This window comes from Sciurus vulgaris, assembly GCF_902686455.1.
Source record: "Sciurus vulgaris genome assembly, chromosome: X".
In the NCBI taxonomy this organism is placed as follows: domain Eukaryota; kingdom Metazoa; phylum Chordata; class Mammalia; order Rodentia; family Sciuridae; genus Sciurus; species Sciurus vulgaris.
Window position 1 is genome coordinate 23,713,627 of NC_136471.1, and position 13,740 is coordinate 23,727,366.

The 13,740-nt window shown below is 37.6% G+C and overlaps 1 long non-coding RNA gene across 1 annotated transcript in view; it reads left to right on the forward strand.

Annotated features, from left to right (window-relative positions):
- The first annotated feature begins 906 nt into the window (after window positions 1–906).
- The window catches only part of LOC306650955, a 189,819-nt gene continuing 176,985 nt past the window's right edge, over window positions 907–13,740 (forward strand). The window contains exons 1-2 of the long non-coding RNA XR_013761065.1: window positions 907–960; window positions 1,606–1,710. This is a non-coding gene — a long non-coding RNA (uncharacterized lncRNA). The remainder of the gene's footprint in view (window positions 961–1,605; window positions 1,711–13,740) is intronic.

Below are 13,740 nucleotides of genomic sequence, written 5' to 3' on the forward strand. Positions count from 1 at the left end.
TGTGTGTCTGTCAGGAGAAGGGTTAGGGAACTAGATGTAAGAATAGGGACCTCAAGCATTGGATAGGATTGAGTAAGTGAAGTCCCTCCTGGCCCTGGATTTTTTCATATTCTTTGATAGTGTGGTCAGAATGCAGCAGTAAGAATAGAGCATGATGCCTTCTATGGCTCATCAGTCTTATTTTTTCTATAGTCAGAACCATCCATTCTTTATGTCCTACCCTGTCCTTATACTTTGGTTTGTGCTGCTTAAGTTTTCTGAAAAGATTTGCATTTATTATACCCTAATCTAATATTTAAGTCCCATCTCAAGCCCTGCTTCTTCCTCTGTTGTAACTTGCTAGGTTACACTGATTCTATCCCTCCTTTGAACTGCTGTGACTGCACAGTTAAATATTTCCTCATATGTGGAGAAAGGTAGAGTAGAGGAAGGGGATCAGGTGGAGGTAGGAGATAGAAAGGGGAGGTACTGAGGAATGGAATTCACAAAATATGCTATGTGCATGTAAGAATATGTGACAATCCCACTTATGTATAATTGCAGTGTATGAATAAAATATTTCTTATATCATGCCTTAGATTTTTTTCTATTGCTCAGTAAGGGTTAGTCTTATAAACTGTAAATATTATAACCGAGTTTCTTGTGAACAAAGAAAATACCTTGTTAATTTCTGTTTTCCTTGTGCCTAGCATAGAGTTGAAGGCACTATATGAGCTTATTAGAATTTATTGATTTATGATCATTTTGTATATACTCATCCCTTTATTACTATATCTGAAATGTGCCATGCAGCTCACAATGCATTGGATAGCAGAAATGAGAACATTGTCATCAGAGGGCCTCTGTGGATAAAAATGACACTACTGAAGAGGGCATTGGAGCCCTTTTCCCATTTGTATAAGCTCCGCCTCATGTCCATGCTGCCAAAACATTTTCTTAAAGTTTGGACTCTAGAAATGGGTAGGTTTCCTGGTTAGGGCCTTTCCTCATTTTATCATGTTTTATATAGCTTTTTATCACTGTGACCAAAATACCTGACAAGAACAATTGAGGGGAGGAAAAGTTTATCTTGGGGTTCATGGTTTCAGAGGTCTCAGTTCATAGATGGCTAACTCCATTCTTCTGAGTCCAAGGTGAGGCAGCGCATCATGGGGGAAGGGTCCAACTTAGAAAATCTGCTCAGCTCATTGTAGGGTCAGGGGCCACAGGGAAGATGTACCCTTGCAGGGCATGCCCCCCAGTGACCTACTTCCTCCAACCATGCCCAACCTACCTACAGTTACCAACCAGTCAATCCATTCAAACTAGAATGGATTGATTAGGTTTAGCTCCCATTATCATTTCACCTCTGAACATTCCCACATGGGAGCTTATGGGAAACACCTCATATCCAGACCCTAACAGTTTATTATAAAATAATTTATTAATAACCAATGGAATGCCAAACTCTGTTCTATGTATGGGGTATACATGAGATCCTTGTTATCAATTTGCTCCCAGGAAAAAACAGAAAAGCAAAACTAGATAATCACAATACAGCATCAGTCATGGGGTTCTGATTCTAGGTTAGATGGAGTGAACATGTTCTACTGTTTCTCCTACTAGACAGAGCTAAAAACCTGATCTGAATGAATGAAGCACTGACGTGTCTGGCAAGTTATTAGTAGCAGATTGAGAAAGAACCAGAATTCAAAAGTGCCACTAAAGCAGGTGAGTATGCCATTTTTTCCTTTGGTATACCCTGGACTGAACTCAACAAAAGAGAAACCTGGAAGTGGCTATCAGGGAACAAACAGAACATTCCAGGGGAAGTGATCTAATTCTGACTCAAGGAATGGAAAAGGAAACTACTAATATAAGTGTGGAAATCTCCCGTTTGTTTCTTCTTTTTACAAATTTCTTGTGCTCTAGCTTCCAAGAAATTCCACGACAATGGTGACAGCACCTGATAATTGGAGCCTGAAGGAGCTAAAACTTAGAAGGCAGAGAATCTTCTCTTTCAATAGATCTGTGATTCAAAGAGGATTGAGTCAACTTCCATTGCTTTTTCCCCCTTTCTGTCCCCTTCCACTTGACTTTAAACAAGGGCACGGATGCAAAATTGCATAGCAGAGCAATTAATTAAATTCCACCTCTTGAAATGGGGGAGTATAGGAGAATTTGAGAATGTAGAGTTTTTCCTCTATGGAGGATTGGTTCCAGGATCCCCAAATCCTCAGATGTTCAAGCCATTTATGTAAAAAAGTATATTATTTGCATATAGCCTACACATATCCTACCATTTACTTTAAATCATCACTAGATAACAGTGAAAATGGCATTAAATTTTTGTTATACTGTATTTTTAGGGAATTATGACAAGAAAAATCTCTGTAAATTTTCAGTACAGATAAATCTCTCCTAGACCTAACTACTTAGTAAACAAGGTAAACACTGCTCAAACAATTATGGCTAGAGAGGGACTGAGGTTCTGTGAAATGGCAGGAAACTATGGCAGAGTACAGATCAGTTATTCTCCTAGATTCAGCCATAGTGCTCACTGTGGTGAATTCAAGTTTTTCACTTCAGAACTTTCTGGAGCTTTTTCCCAAACACTTTCAACCATAGCTGTTTGACTGCAGGAGTGGAACCTGAAAATATGGAGAGGTGACTATAGCTTTCAAACCACCACAGGTTGGAGAGATAATCCTAGGTAGGTAGACTCACTTGTGCAAAAGCACAAAATCAAGGAAAACAATAAAAATGAATATTTGTGGCTATTTCTAACTCTATACATTTCAGTCAGGCTGATCATTAAGCACTGGTTGATGGGAAGTTTCTGTAAGTGTCAATTAGCCTCAGAAGTCTCCTCCTTTCTCTATCCTTTCTGTCTTGGGTAGGCAGCAGGTCCAGGTCAATGCTATCATATTCAAGGATGAGTAGGAACTGCAGCCACCACAATATTTTGTATTAGGATCTTGGAACCAAAGGGAAAATACACATAGATAATTTCTTTTAGTTGTAGGTATATACCTTTATATAACACAGGAAGTTGTCCTGGAAATTTCATTAGAGGCTGATTGTCTTTCATAATACTCCATTCTGTTACTGTCTTCCACTTTCTTACTAGCTAAACCACTGTAAGTTATTTCTGTTACGATATCTGCTTTGAAAATGTGAATTTGTTCCAATGCAATTGATATATTAGCAAACAATTTGAACATGACATGAATTTTGTGTTTGCTTGAGCATGGTTTCATCAGCAAGAACTGCAAGGTGAATGCAGAAAATTGTAGCCAACTCAATTGAGCTATGTGGTAATACATAAAACACACACTCCAAACATTTATCAGCCACACCCATCTACATTTAGTCTTACAACTTGCTATCTGATTTCAGATCACTGTCTTATTACCACTTCATAATAACTTACAAGCTATAATGCCCATGTCCACAAAACACACTTTAGGTCTTTTCAAAGTTTGTCATGGTTTCATTTTTGGTTTGTATATGGTTTCATTTATGCATTTCTTAACCATTAACACATGTAAAACTGTGCTACCATTCTTATCTGATTTTTAACATGTCATTGAACATTTTTGTTCCCCTAGCCCTATTTTCTCCATCAACCCTGGAATTTTTATTGTGCAATTTTGCATATTGTAGTAAAATTTAAAGGATGAGTGTTTTGTGTTATAGCAAAACTGTACATATTTGGGTGGTCGTGGCAAGACATGAAAATAGGCAAAAACAGCAAGGAAGAGAAACATTCAAGTACAGAGGAGATACTTACCTTTGTACAATATCATTCAGAGCCTCTACCTAAAACTGACCTTTAGTAGATTTTCTCATTAATTTTTAAAAAATTCTCTATTCTGAGTGTCCTGCTTTTCTGAGTTCCATCATCCTCTTCTACGGCAAGACCTTTGGTTCCTTTGGAGCTTAGGACAGCAAATGGGTAGTCATATATTTTTAATTTGGGCCTTTTCCTTCTGTTTATCTGATTTTGAGCAAGGTTACTAGTTTCTACCACTTTCATATCCTGAGAATATACCTTTATAACCTTTCAGTGGCACGTGGTCTTGTGTCTGTGCTAATGTAGTCACCATCCAGTTCGAAAGTGGTCTGGGACATATGTAATGGTAAGCATCTTTCTTTTGCCACTGGAACCACTTTGACTTCATGGGAGAAAATGGGGGATAAGCTTATTTATTCATTTATTTCTATTTTGCTTTCTCAGCATTTTTTTCTCTTCCTTCTCTTCATTGAAGCAGTGTTACACAGTGGTTGAAAGTTTAGGCCCTGAGTCTGCCACTAAATGGTATGTGATCTTGGACCACTTAAATTCTCTGCATCTCAGTTCCCTCATCTTTAGAACTGTGAGTGTAACAGCACCTACCTCATAGGCTTGTTGTGGTAATTGAATGAAAAGATTCACAAAAAGTTTTTAGAACTGGACTTACACACATGGTCACAATAAATACTGAAGTCTGAGCAGTCTGTGTCTATTTAGAGTTAGGTAAAGATAAAAATAAAATTATTCTGAGCTATTAAATTCTGTTAGGGGGGAAATGTAGTTGCATTTATCCAAAATGCCTTACCATTCAGCGATTGCATTGAAAAGATGAAATTGTGATTCACTTTTCATTTATGAAATTCATAAGCACTGACCTATTTCTTCCATCTTTCCTTAGGGCCAAGGTTCTCAAGGTAAAGATGTTTCTAAATAACTTTGAGTGAAGACTGAATATTTAGGTTATACACCTCTAACAACAGAAATGTATTTTAGGCCTCCTAACCTGTATATTAAATGAAATGTTAAATGAGACTATAACCTCACCAAGAACAGAGAGCATGTCTTTTTCTCTAGTATCGCCTCAACATCTAAATCAGTAGTTCTCAATGAGGGACTGTTTTGTCCCCTTAGGGGACTTTCGTCAAAGTCTAAAGTTAGTTTTGATTGTCTTGATTGCTTCTGATTTCTACTGGGGAGATGCCAGGAATGTTACTAAATGTCCTACAATGCACAGAATACCCACTTCATGGAAAGAATTATTCTTCCCCAAGTGTCAGCAGTGTCAAGATAGAGAAACCCTGCTCTATAAGGAACACTGAAGAGTCTCAATAAATGTGTGTTGAATGAATGAAGTTTTTAGGACAAAAAGGTGATTCAGTATCAGAGAAAGGACTTGGTAGACATTGCCATAGAGAAGGAATTGTGAGAAAGACTGGCATTCAACAAATTGATGCTAGAAGGATGTAAAGACCAGTGTTTACCCTGTTTAGGCATCCAGTTATACTAGTCTGTGCCTGGGTCATATGATTGTTATATATTTTTAAAAACATCCCTAAGAAGTGGTATATTTTCTTGTTTCTGGAAATAACTTGTCTTAGAAACCACAGGAAAGGAGATAAACTGACTTTGGCCTTGGGGAATAAACAGGAAATGATATAGGGAGTGCCTGGGGATAAATCACATGATGGTAGCAACAGAAAAATGGAGTTCAATATTCTGGTGAAAAAGGGAAAATCAGAGCAGTTTATTTCTAAGTTTGTCAATCTTAAGGCAACTGATGGTGAATGGAGTAATTAGTAGGGAAATGTAGAACGTAGAATAAAGCAAGTTAACAACTCAGAGGAAACTCCAAATCTATTCAAAAGCATTATATTGGAATATGATTTAAAAATAAAAGCTGTGGGACTGGAGATGTAGCTCAGTGGTAGAGTACATGCCTAGCATGACCAAGGCTCTGGGTTCACCCCAGCACCACAAATATTTGTATATAAACATGTGCTTGTATAAATATATATACATACATATATACATACACATACAGACTGTCAAGAATAAGATCTGTGGGGCTGGGCTTGTAGCTCAGTGGTAAAGTGCTTGCCTAGCATATGCGAGTCACTGGGTTCAATGCTTAGCACCACATAAAAATAAATAAATAAAAAATATTGTGTGCATCTACAACTAAAAACAATGTAAAAAAGAATAAGAGGTGTTCCAATGGAGTTTTATTAAACCATAGATAAAAATGAAATTATTGTATTTGCAGAAAAATGGATGGAACTAAAGACCATCATGTTAAATGAAACAAGTCAAACTCAAAAGGTTAATGGTCATAGGTTTTTCTCTCTCATATGGAAGCTAGAGAGAAATAAAGGAACTCAAAGGTGAGGGTGGATCTCCTAAACATCAAAGGGAGATCAGCAGAGGAAAGAGACCCAGGGGTAGAAGACAGGGAGGGAGAATTAAGTGCTGGGGAGTGATATTGGCCAGATTATATTATTATATTGTGTGCATGTATGCATATGTAACAATAAATCTCATCAATATATACAACTATAATGCACCAATAAAGATGTGGATAAAAAAGAATAAGAGATGTTCTAGGAAAATAAACTGCAACTGAACCTGAGTTGGTACATGACAAAGGAAAAGATGTTATTTTATATAATAGGACATCTTTCAGAAATTTTAAGACTAGTCCAAGTGAAGAGAACATGGTGTCCACAAAATGACACATTAGGTGTAGAATTTCAGAAGCATGTGATAGGGGGCTATGGTTCAAATATTGAGGTTTTTTTCAGCTTATAAAACACAGAAAACAGGAACCATGATGATCACACAGTCATCACAGTCATTCTTTCATGTATTCCTCAGACAGAAGTTGTTTCTTAGAGTCACTTACCTTTGGACTCTTCCTGACATTTGTATTTTGATGAAATATGATTAAAACATGTTCAGAGCTTTGGACTTTTGGTTGCAGAGTGTTTGAAAATATAAATGGAGGATGGGTTTTATCCTTGTCTGCTGTAGACTAGGTATCTGTCATATACTTTATCTCCTTAGTAGGGTTGAACCTTCCTTTAAGCAAGTAAAACATATGAGAATATTTACTGACTGCTAAGAAGAGAAATGGACAGCAGTTGAAGCTCCCTAGCTTTTGAAAATAAATTAGATTTCAGTGGTAATCAGGGAATTGCAAATTGAAAAGTTGAGATATTATTTTACCTATCAGGTTGGCAAAAAATAAATAATGTACAATGTTGAGAGTGCAGAGAAATGAATTCTCTAGTTTACTGTTGGGGAGTATAAATTGACAGTCTTTTGGAATGTGTTTTCGTTATATCTATGAAAATCTAAACTCTGTGTTCTCACTTCATTTTATCACTTCTACCTTTATATATATACCCTGCAGAAACATTTGAAAATATGTCCAAGAAAGTATGTACAAGGATGCTTTTGGCAGCATCAGATTGACCTAATTCCTTTCCCTACCAAAGGTAACTAATTCAATAAACAAAGAAATAACCTTGTTATGGAATATTACATAACAGTTTGAAATTAAAATCTGTATCTACTATGTGGAATATCTCCAAAGCATATTGTTAAGGAGAAAATGAAGTGAAAAAAATATAGCTTGACACTATTTCTTTTAAAAATATCAACAAAACAACTTTATAAATTGAGATATGTACATGCCCAAGAACAAAGATGAATAAGAAATGGCCTTGGGGAATGTACAGAGAACTGATGAGAGCAATTTTATCTGGGGATAGGAATAGAGTCAAGGGGCTCTTTTGCTATATGTATACTGATTGCATTTTTTAAAAGACCATATGCATGCAGTGCTTATATAATTAAAACACACACAGTGAAAAAGTAGAAAATCCACAGATACAGTGTAGATATGCGGAATAATTATGGGGTATTTTTTTTTGCTTCAAAGAAAGATATACTACCAGATTGCCATATGAGGAAGATTATTCAAACAATGCTGTCTGCTACCTGAGGGTGAGGTATGGAACCTCGTGGCCAATTAGACCCAGTGCTACGTACGTGTGGAGAGAGGAGTGAGTAGGGCATACCTACCCTTCATGGTTTTTAGTGGGGTTGTTAGTGCTAAGATGTCTGTCTAACTTCTTATCTTAGCCCTGGAGCTTTCATGTTGCTCTTACCACCTGTATCCTATTGCATTTTAGGTCCTGAAATACTAGGGTGTTGAGGTGTTCTCACTTTGCCTTATCATTCTGCATCTTGGCTAAGCACCACCACAAAGGAACCTCTGAGTGTGAGGGCTGTGGGGTGTCTGTGGGGAGGGGTTCTGGGGTATGGGCCAGGAGTGCCCTGGGATCCTACTGGATTGGCTTAGTGATCTGTGTTCTTGGTCACCTTATACAAAACAAATGTTAAAACTCACAATTTAGTAATAAGTTGAAAAAAATATGGATTTTCCCCCTCATTCTGCATTAATCAAAAAATCCATTATCAAATTCTCAATAATTCAGTCTTATGTTTTAAAATGATCTCCTAAATACCTCCCTTAACAGGGAATTATTAGCTCATTATATACTTATTGTGTTACTAAAATGTCATTTTCACACAATGTAGGGAGGAAGGCTTTTGGTGTTCCAGCTGGGGACATGAGTGTAATTAATTCTCTGTGCATGGGCCTTGCCCAGGGAGGACAGGGCTGATATAGCTCTGAACTGAGAACTATCAAGCTAGGTGACTGGCCTTGATGTCTCAGAGGTCTCAAGATTCTTTTAGATAGACCACCCAAGTTATGGAAATACATTCCATTGGGAAACAAGGTCTTCCACTTGCATGCCTTTCTCCCCCCCCCCCTCCACCCCCCCCCCCCCCCCCCCCCCCGTCATTTCCTCTCTTTCCAGTGCTGAGGATAGATCCAGGGCATCCTACATGCTAGGCAAGTGTTCTACCACTGGGTTACATCCCCAGCCCCACTCTTCTCCCTTGACTCTGCTTGGACCCACATTTCTTCAGGTCAACTTTTGCTTGTCTTTGATCTGCTTAGGAAAACAGGATTCAATGAACAAACATAGGAGATGTAGATTTGTTCTTAAAGGCTACAGATTTTCATGTACTTTCTTGCTGATGTATTTTAAGTACCTACATAATTTTCTTTTACAAAGTAGGTACTCAACAAATATTCATTGAATAAACAAATGAAATCACCAACTATATATATTATAATATCTGTTGTATTATAGCAAGGAGGCCAATGTAAATAGAATGAATTAAGCATGGAAAAGCTAATAGGACGTGAAATCAGAAGGTATGTAGGGTCTTATGGGTCACAGAAGAGACTTTGGATTTTGTTCTGAGCATGAAGGGAATCCTTTGGAGAGTTTTGAGCAGGTGAGGGACATAACGATAGCTAACATGTATGGTTCCAGGCACTATTCTAGGTGTTTGGGTATATCACTCATATAATTTTCAAACATATTTATAATGTCATTACCAATATCTTTACTGCATAGTAAAGATGAAGACACATGTAAAGAGATTAAGTTCCTTGGTCAAAATCACATAGCCATTAAGTGGTCTGTCTTTAGTGCTGCATTCTTAGAAATTCCATTGTACTGCTTTTATGTACTTGTAAATGATGTGATTCATATCTCCCTCTGGTTGCATTTGGAGAGATCACTGGGAGGCAGAAGTGGGGTCAGATAGATCCGTTGGGAGGTTGTTGTAGTTGACTTGGCAAAAGATAATGATGAGCCATGTGTGGTGGTGCACGCCTGTAATCTGAGCTACTTGGTAGGCTGAAGCAGGAGTATGGCAAGTTTGAAGCCAGCCTTGGTAACTTAGTAAGGTCCTGTTTCAAAATAAAAAAAAAATAAAAACACTGGGTATAACTTAGTGTCATAGTGTCCCTGGGTTCAATCCCCAGTATGAGGGAGGGAGGGTGGGGAGTGAGGAGGAGAGGATGAGAATGATGCTTGAACTAGGGTGGTGGCAAAAGAGATGGAGAGGAAAGAGGTTGTGCTGTATATTGAAGGCAGAGTCTGAAGGGTTTCTTGAAGTACTGGATATGGGATATAAGGGAGAAAGAGAGGTCATGGTGGACAATGAAATTTGCATATAATATGACTCTGGTGATTCCGGTTAATGTTGTCGTTCACTCTTGATTATCATATACATTTGCTGTTTGCTTCCTTTTGGTACTGGGAATTTAACCTAGAGGTGCTTAACCACTGAGCCACATCCACAGCCCTTTTTATTTTTTTATTTCAGGAGAGAGTTTCACTAAGTTTCTTAAGGCCTTGCTAAGTTGCTGATGTTGGCCTCAAACTTGTGATCCTCCTGCCTCAGCCTCCTGAGTTGCTGGAATTACAGGTGTGTGCCACTATACTTGGCTTATATTTGCTGTTTTATGAGTGGCTCTCCCCTCTCTTCTCTAGTGACCTTCTGGACTGTAAACACTTCTATCTAAAATTAGGGTTTTGTTTTTTTTTCAAGGAATAGTTCAGGACTACTGTTTGACCCACCCAAACTTTGTCACATTATGCTTAAGCCTACAGCTCAGTCCTTCACTTGACTCTCTATGTTTACTACCTTTCTAGTGTCATTTAGCCCTTGGACATTTTCTGTCCATGCTCCAACTTTTGCATCTGCGTTTAATTGTATCCAACTGAATCTGCTTTACTTCCTAGTTTTCATCTTCTCCACAGCTTGATCTTAGTACCTTATCTATCAAAGTGTACTTACAATAAACTATTATGGAAACTACTGGCAACACAGGTCAACAATTTTGCTACCAATGGTTGAGGCTAGGTACTGGCCAGCCATCAAAATTCTAGGCCTTTCTATATACTTCCACATACAGATTCTGTGTCCTATTTCCTCAGCTTTCCCCTGGGGTGAATTTGATCCTTAAATCTGTGTTAAGATCTCATTGTAACAGGGACTTAAAAACTGCTTTTGCCAAAAGTACTAACTCTGCACTTGGACTTGAAGATTGTGTAATGGGTAACTAAAAACATGATAAAAGTTAGGCACCTCTGTTTTCATATTGTGTCTGGTTCCTTTGCTACCTTGAAACTTTGGGTCAAATTCCTGCTCAGCTCAGCACATAGGCATGTTAATAATTTAAGGAGCGTCTGTCTAAAATTGGTGACACAAGGTTGATTAGCTCTGAATTTATCTAACGTCTCTCCTCCCTCTTCAAGATAAGAGTGACTAAGATATTTTCAAGATTTACTGGAATATCATAATCAATAGATTATCAACTACTAGCTTTTATAATATTCTGTTCCAGACCACCAGTATGGTGTCTAGAAGTCTCTAGTGATTACACTAAACCTGAAAGAGGACTCAGTCATTGTTTAACTAATTACATGTTTGTCTTTCTAACATGTTCCTTTCTTTGAGTCCTTTCTGCTCCCCATCTAATCTCAAGTTCCAGAAACAGCAAGACTTGCTGGCAGATCATCTCATGACAGGAAATTAATCCCCTCCCCACCAAAAATTAATGATTTCCCTGGTGCCAGCAGGACCCCACAGGATCAGATCTGAGATAATGATCTATCAGATCATGGTTTGACACCAATACTATTTGACAGTGCAAACTTTTTACCCCTGCCTTAGTTATTCCCTTATATAATCCCGAAATTATTGTCAGTACCCTAAAGATGGATCTTAGTTTACCGGAATTTTGTTCTTCCTAGTATGGCTACACCAAAATAATTCCTTTCCTTCTTCACCACTATTTCTGTCATTCTCTCTGATTTTTGGAATCATAGCTAGCGGACAAATTTGGTCTGCTAGGACCCTCAGAGTCAGGCTCCTGGCCTAGGACTCTAGTAACAATACTGTTGCTGTGTGTGGTTCATTTCAAGAAAAGTATTCACTTTTAGAAAATAGAAAATCCATAAATTTCTGATCCTAAAGTGCATATTAGAACTTTTGGATAAAGAGTAGCCTGCCTCATATGTTGACAAAGATTTGTTCTCATTTATCAATAAAGCTGTAAGGTTTCATGGAACATCAAAGTTTGGAGTTTTAAACATTGTGATAAAATTTTCCATTTAAACTTTTAAAAAATATACTGTTCAGTGGCATTAAGTACATTCACAGTGTTGTACAATAATTACCACTATTCATCCATCTTCAAAAGCTTTTCATCTTCTCAAACCTAAATGCTGTACCCATTAAACAATATCTCCCTATTCTTTTCTATCTTTACCTCTGGACACTGCAGTTTTACTTCATTGTTATGAATTAACTGCTCTAAGTACCTCATATAAGTGGACTCATACAGTATTGTTTTTTGTGACTAGCTTATTTCGCTTAGCATATCTTCAAGGTTCATCCATATTGTAGCATGTGTCACATTTCCTTTTAAAGGCCACATTCCATTGTATATGCATATCACATTTTGTTTATTCATTCATTATTGCCTATTGTGAATAATGTATTAGCATAGGTGTACAAGTATCTGTTCAAGTACTTGCTTTCACTTATTTTGTATATGTACCTGGAAGTGGAATTTATGGTTCATACAGTAATTCTATTGTTAACTCTTTTTGGGGGAAATGGCCATACTATTTTCCACAGCAGCTGCACCTTCCTACAATCCCACCAGCAATGTATAAAGATACCAATTTCTGCATATCCTTGCTAAAACTTATTATTTTCTATGTGTCTGTGTGTTTTAAATAATAACCATCCTAATGAGCATGAAGTGGCACTTTATTGTGGTTTTTATTTGCATTTGATTAGTGATGTTGATTACCTTTGTTTGTCTGTTGGACATTTGTGTATCTTCTTTGGAAAAGTGTCTATCCAAATCCTTTTCCTATTTTTAGTTAGATTATGTGTCTTTGTGTTTTTTAATTTGTACACTTTCAAAAATCATGGAACCCTTTGAGGATCCCAATGTATAAAACAGATGATAATTAATATATGGTAGATATGGTGGGGTAGAAGATGGAGCCCACCTGTTTTTACTTTCATGGCAGCTCCTGAGAGGGCTTCTTGAAACAGTTGAGGCTGTTTCTTAGCTGTTTGGAAAAACTATACCCTCCCTGGAATTTAGAAAGGGATTCATGTCTCGGAATATCTGAGGAGACATAGATATGCACAATAAAGCCTCGCCTATATGTTTCACCAGCTTCAAATATTGACCATGCGAGAGAAATGTGGTGCTTTTCATTGGAGCATGTTTGTGTTGTTTTGTCACTTCGTTCCCAAAGACACACTCAGCTATTGATCCTTCCACATATCAGGGGAAGCTCATAAATTATTGGGGAAATGTCAACAGAAATGAAGAAAATGACAGAAACTTTTCCAGACCCAGAGAAAGACATTATTTGTAAATTCACATCCCCCTGTCTCAGGAAAATCTCCACTGGCAGTACGAATTTGTGAGAGCAAATAAGCCACTGATCATATTGCTATTCATCACAGTTGCTCAATTCTGCTTCAGCCTTCAGACTTTGTTGAATCAGGAGAATTTTGAAAAGTGGGCATTTGTAGTGTTTAAAAATTTTTTTTTTGAAAAGTAAAGTTCAGAGCATAGACCTATTATTTTAGGGACTAACGGCTGGCCCTCAACCTCATGATTAAGATCAATCTTTTGGGGTCCTCCCTATTTTGGGTGACAATGATCCCAAAGATTTTCATGTTGCCTTTGGAATATGCAGAGTCCCCCTCACCTCTTCCTCATTAGAATTCCCTGCCCCCTGTCATCTTGAAGAGAAAATTTCTGTTTACAAGCACAGCACTTCTGTTTGTGAGCAAACTGCTGTGTGGGGAGGAACTAATAGCACAGCACTTACTTGCCTGAGTGCTAACCAATTGAGAAATTAAAAGGAATGTGAAGATGGAGTATAAAATGTCACCTTTAATATGATTAAAGAGTAGGGTAGGCTCATAGGTTATATCTATGAGCAAGTGAGATTTCCAATACTATAGTCCTGACTTAGAGAGACTTCTCTCTTTAGTCA